The sequence below is a fragment of the Argiope bruennichi genome, chromosome X1 (assembly GCF_947563725.1).
Source record: "Argiope bruennichi chromosome X1, qqArgBrue1.1, whole genome shotgun sequence".
In the NCBI taxonomy this organism is placed as follows: domain Eukaryota; kingdom Metazoa; phylum Arthropoda; class Arachnida; order Araneae; family Araneidae; genus Argiope; species Argiope bruennichi.
In genome coordinates, this window is record NC_079162.1 from 68770712 (window position 1) to 68777463 (window position 6752).

Sequence of the window (6752 nt, forward strand, 5' to 3'; positions counted from 1 at the left end):
AGTTTTCTGAATGATTTTATTTGAACTACACCACAATAATTGTTAAAAGTTAAGCATGATTCAATTCAATATTGAAGGAACATAAAGTCCTCAACAATTTCTTCTTTGTCAGGGGAAGAGGATGGTATTATGAACAGAAACACAAATTTTTCCGGCAAGTCTCTAATATTTCAGAATTAATGTATCATTCTACAATGTTAAAATGCTATAATGTTATTGACGTCGATTGAGAGATTCAAAAATACATTTTCTGTTTATTAATTCCTATATTTAAAAGAATTCATTCCTATAAGTTATATTTCAAAGGCGGATTAAAACTTCTAAGGGCACTTTAGCAATGCAATTCTTGGAGTCCCTTTTCTTTTCCCCAAATTTTAAAACAGAACTTCTTTTATTGATTAAAATTTAATCTTTATGCCAGTAGCTTTAACTAACAAATTTTGTTAAACTGAAATAGCAAGCCGTTTAATTGTGGATCACTTCTAAAAGAGTTGGTTTCAATGTATAGTAAAAAAATGACAAACCTTTTTTAGCATAAAAATCATATTTAATTACAAGTTTAGGCATTTTTTAAATTATAAAGCACCATATTTTTTTTAAAAATATATAATATGACATTTGCAAATAGTGATTCATGGGAAACTTTATTAGAGCATAGTAAAAAAATTAAACAATGCTTGATTTTAATTTGAATAAGTTCCTTTACGATTAAATGAAATGATAAAAATGAATAAATGTGAAAATAGCGTAAAAAGTCTCGAGAGCTTGAAGCATCAGTAAAATTGCGGAACCCTTAGATCGTCGTCATTTCGCTTTACTTACCATCAGACATTTTATGTGTGATTCATGCTCCAATTTTTATGCTTCATTTCAAAATAGTACGCAAACTTATTTTCATGCAGCAATTTTCTATAGCAATTTTTCAAGAGTGAAAGGTGTAAATACTTATTATTGAAATGTATTGCGAAAGCAATAACTTGTTTAATATAGTATACTATTAGCAGAGGATATTGAAGGAAATTTTTTTGTTTTGTTGTTGTTGATGATTTTAATAAAATCTTGAACATGACCCTTGAAGACAGCACATTTATTACATAAAAAAATAGAAAAGACAAATAAGATCGTATTGCATTTTTAGATTCCGACTATCGAACACAGCAACAGGAACGAGTTCGGGTTAAATAAATTCCTGAGCGGATCAGAAAGTATATCGTATAGATATTCGTCCACTAGAAAATAATTAACTCATTTAATCCAAAGAATATATCCATGATATTCGATTCCGAATGTTGCACATCGTCATGATAGTATCGTAGCAATGTTGTAAGATATTTTGGGCAAGTAGGGTTACTTAAAGTCCGCTAAAGCGACAATGCACAATATCGTCGCTATAATCAACTTCTAATTATAAGAGAATTATGATAAATTAAAATGCATTAAAAATGTAAAAACTAAGATAGTAATATTTTCTTCTTATTTTGAGTTACTATTAGAATTAGTGACTAAAGTATATGCTTTTGTATTGGGAATGAGAGAAAAAAATATACCCATTTCAGATTTTTCTTCTATACAATCGTATAATTGCATGGTCTATTGTTTTAACCTATACGAAAAGAGTGAACGAAAATATGCATTTTCAGACATTTTTCTCAATATTAAAACTAAATCTTATTAGATATTTATTCCATATAAATACTTATTTTCCATATCTTTAACATTCACCAGCTGACTGTACATTGCTATTCGCTCATTATAATGGGATTTTTCTTTAAAAACTGTATATTTTAAACCGAAATTTCAAATATTAACTTTTTAGATCTATTTTTAGCAATACAACAATTTTCTATTTCTGAGTATTCGTATAGTCTAGCTTATACAATAAATAAGCAATTACAAAATTTATAATAAAGTAGATCCAAACAGTGTTATGGCGAAGGTAAAAGCGGACAAACCATTTTTCTCCTCTCTTCTGGTTACATTTAAATTACAAAAATTAAATAAAAACAGTAATATTTTTTTTATTTGTAAAGTAAAAACAGAGCATTGATACACTCATTGGTACGTTACTAATTTCAAATATCAATAAAAAAAAATCTTCCTTTCAATTAGTAAAGTCGCTGGTTGGCAGATGAAATTATTCCTGAAACTTATTATTCTAGCACTTGAGATGAAGCTTGTTCCTCGGGAAAGTTTTTCAGTCAAGTATAAGAGAAATGAATGAACTGCAGATAAAGAAAAAAAAAGAAGAAGAAGAAGAAGAAAATCGGTATTATTTTTTATTATAAATTTTCAGTAAGGGAAATCTGGAAATGTTTCTGAATTTTCTGTGCTTTATAAGTTTACCAGAAAAAGGAACACTCTTGACGCGTGTAAAATTTCTCAGAATTCCCCCTCTCTCTCTCTCTTTTTTTTTTCCTTTTTAATTTGCAATCATTCAAAGAGACCGTTGGCAAATGATTACAAATTTTCACAAATATTACTGCTTTATGAAATCTCAATCTCCTATCAACTCAAAATCGCTGGTGCATATGCTGTTCCACTTGGAAATAACAATGACTTTTTAAACTAACTGTTATTAATATTGTATTTAATTACTTTTTAATTATTTTATTTCCTACTACTTTCTAGTTTAGAATTTTTTTTTTGTAGTACAATATAATCTCATTAATCTGTCCCTCGTATAGTAAGGCGTTTTCAGAAGGACGCGTGGGAAGGGTTAAATGTGAAACAAGTTACTACATACTGAATTTCAGTAAACTTGGCGTGAATTAAACAATAGGAATTTGAATTATATTTTATAGCACCAAGTATACATAGCATAATTTTCAATATAATTTCATAGATTTTGTACGATTAACATAGATTATTATTAAATGAGTTTCTATTAATTCATACATTCGTTGATTCGATAGCTTTTGACCTGTCATCTGCCGGATTATTGAAAGTCTACAGTAGCTGGTATTTCATAAGGGTTTCAAAGTGAACTTTTAATTACAAACGGCCTATAAGTCAACATTATATGATCAAAACTATCCAGAAACCTTCGAATTTCAACACAAGGGTTTGATAAACTGCCTTTGTGTTATTTGTCCATAAAAATCCGTTGAAACAAAACAAAAAAGTCTCTTATCTGCAAAGGGACTTATGGCTATTTGATTAGTCAATGGTTTGGGGAAGATATTTTCAAACTCTTTGTTTCACCGCATAAAAAGAGCCAAAGTGATACTTTCCTTTTAATTGAATTTTCCATTTTAATGGAATTTAATGCAGACATTTGCTTGCCTCCAATAAGAGCTCATCTTATTGAGGACGAATTTTCGGGGCAGATTATGAAGCATACGGAGTAACCATCATGTGTATCCCACATGAATCGAATAGAACATGCATGGGTATTCTATGGAGATGGGGTGCTGCTCAGAGTAGATTTCCTCGGACAAATCGAGAATTAGAAGCTGCTCTCAGAATTAACTGACTTTTTTGTAAATTCCAGGATAAACTGAAGTTTAACCGCTGTAAATATTCGGAAAGGCCAAATGTCTTAATGATATCGCATTAAATTCCGAGAAAAACTGTTTGTTTTCAAATTTTGTTACTATTAAAACATTCATAAATGCTGAGATGGTTTTTTTAATCTATTAAAGTGGATAAATTTATTTTTTAAACCAATTCTTTCGGGTACATATGTTTGAAGGACTACATTAAAGCATCCATTGTAACTTTTCTAAAAAATAGATTATTAGAATATATGTATTTCTTCAAAATACTGAATGATCCTTCAGTTTTTTTCAAGCAATGTACCTATCCAAGCAGAAGCAAATTAAAAGTTTTTACACACCTTTATTTCATTTCATTTTTTTAAGTTCTGCAAATATAGAATATTGTGAACAATTTTTCATCCGCTTTTTGATGCGGCTGAATTCTTCAAGTTTGTAATACTGTATATTCCTAATGCAAATACAACAATTTAATATTTTGAGATATTAAATAATAGCTAATTACTTAATTTTATTTAATTTCAGTTTGTAACAAGAGATTCTATTTCCTAGTGAAATTTGAGAAAAAATACTTATTACAAAATTTCATAATAATTATATTAATGAATTATGGAATATAATAACAACAAAAAAAAACCGGGAAATAATAAAATCTTTTATAAAGCATGCTTTTATTAGTATAATAAAATGTAGAAAGTTATTCTTTCTTGAATTGGAAAACTGCAGATGATAACAAAAACTCATAAAAGTCTGAGGAGTTGAAAACAATAGGATCAAATTTTTCGAGCAATTGTTAACTGTGCCTGTAAGAACGTGAAGTTATGAAATTTCATTTATATGTGCAGTATATTTTTAAAAACTGGAAATAATCTTGTAAGCAGATAGTATCTGAAGTTATATATTATCATAATAAGAAATTTGTAACTTTCATGTAATCAGATGTATGACAATTATAAATTGTTGTTTAATTTGTTTCCTAGAAAAATAATATAAAGTGTATGCATTCAAATTTGAATTGATCCTTATGATTAAATTTGAATTATCTTTATGATTTGCGATATTATTTATTTAACTATGGCCACTAGATCGAAAAATATGACCAACAGATTTCGTACATTGTAATCTTCAAAAACACGAATATGTCATTCATTTCAAAATAGAAACAGCATTTCATATCTGATTTTCCGATGTCCCATTCTAACTGGTTAATCTATTGGGCTGCGTAGAGATGAGTGTACCGAACAAAGCTGGTGGAGTGACAAATAAAAAGAATATTCTAGAAATTATTGTGCCCGCTGTACTTTCATGTGCAATTCAAACTTTGACCCAAAAGTTTCGAACAATACTGTTCCTATATTAAGTGATAAACCTAATTTATTTTCAAATAAATTATTTTGTAAGACATAATATCTATTATTCTATTTCCTTACAATTCTGAAAGAGTACATTATTTCGGAACAAACTTAGTACACTTTTCACTTTTCTGAAATCAAACCAAAAAAAAAAAAAAAAAAGGTAAAGAATCGCGACAGATTCAATTTTATTATTTGTGAAAACTCGTCCGTGACCCGGTTCCAGTAAAAATCTTTTAGGTTGGTCAATCCAAACGACACAAATCCATCCGCTCTCCTACTTCACCGATTATCGGGGTGAGTCTCGCAAAAATACGGAGTTCCTTTGATTTGGGACATTCACGAGTGATTTATGTACTAGCCATAAGCATAAATAAAAAACATTGCAATAATTGCTGGTTATCATGTACACAGAATTTTCAACTATAGTTTTTGCGGCTCTTAATTTCTTCCTCATATAATAGTATTTAAAGGTAAGGTTAAACATATATTGAAGAAATTTATTCCTGGCTTTTCCAATCAGAGCCTGACTAAGGCAGGGGTATAGGGGGCAGTTGTCCCGGGCCCCAAATCGAATAGAAAGTTTATTTTATGTATTCTTCTTTAATGAACTTTTTTTAAACAAAATATCAGTATAGTATAAAATCCGTCAGTTTTATGTTAGCTTCTTCATTAATCTATCGTATGAACACAAAAAATCTATATTTCGTAAATCCATGGCTTTCTGAGGCGGAATTCAGCTAAAATTTCGCAATTACGATGGACAAATTTGGCCAATCAAAAGCCTGTATTTTTGCATACCGCAAAATGCGATATGTTTACAAAAATACGGCTTTGAGGGGGGCCCCAAAGAGGTTTTTGCCCAGGCCCCAATTAGGCTAAGTCGGGGCCTGCTTCTCATTCAGTTTATCTCATAGCAATACCAAATATCTTCTTAAAATACTTACTGCATTTTCATTAAATTTTCTTGACTAGAAATATCAAGTTCAATGTCACGTTGTGGTTTTTCCACCTCAAACTCTAAATAAAGTGGCCAGAAGATATATTTTTATCAAATATTGTCCATGTAATTTTTTTTTCTTCATATTACAGCGATATATTAAAAAGTTTTGTACATTAAAAAGATTTTTGTCTAACGTTCAAGATTTAAATAGATATTTTTTTGCAACGCAATAGCGCGATATAAACTACTACTGACAATCATATTCACAAATATTTTTAAAAAATTGTTAAAATAAAGTAAAATTTTATCAAAACTAAATTTATATCATTGAAAAAATAATTAAAATATATCATTTTAAAGATAATTTTTAAATTTGTATAAAAATTATTTGCGTGCGATTATTTTTTCTAAAACTATTCGCAAAAAAAAAAAAAAAAAAAAAAAAAATCATATACTTTGTAATAAATTAAAATTAAATTCTTAATTTTAATTAAACCTTCGAAAAAATAGTTTGAAGGAGCACATTTCCTCTCTTCAATCCATAATATATTTGGCCAAATTTGGTAAATTTAAGTCAAAAGATTTATTCTGTAATGCTCCAGCAGGCAGGCAGACAACAGACAGACGCATTTGATTTTACTATTAATCTTGATTATTGTACAATGGGCATTATATACTGTCTATTCGTTCATCTAAAACGCATTATATAGTTAAATAAATACTGTTCACAAAACAATTTTGAAAAAAAAATCATTTTGCAGTTTTTTAAATGAAATTATTCAAAAATTGCTGATACAGTTTGATACATTATAACCTCTTTAACCACTTAAAAGGGCTAAAATAATAATTTACAAAAATCATGAAACTTAAATTCATTAAAAAGACATAAAATAAGTATGCATTCCTTTGATCTTTGACTTAAAAATATTCAATTAAAATATGCCAAATATCTTATCAAATGAA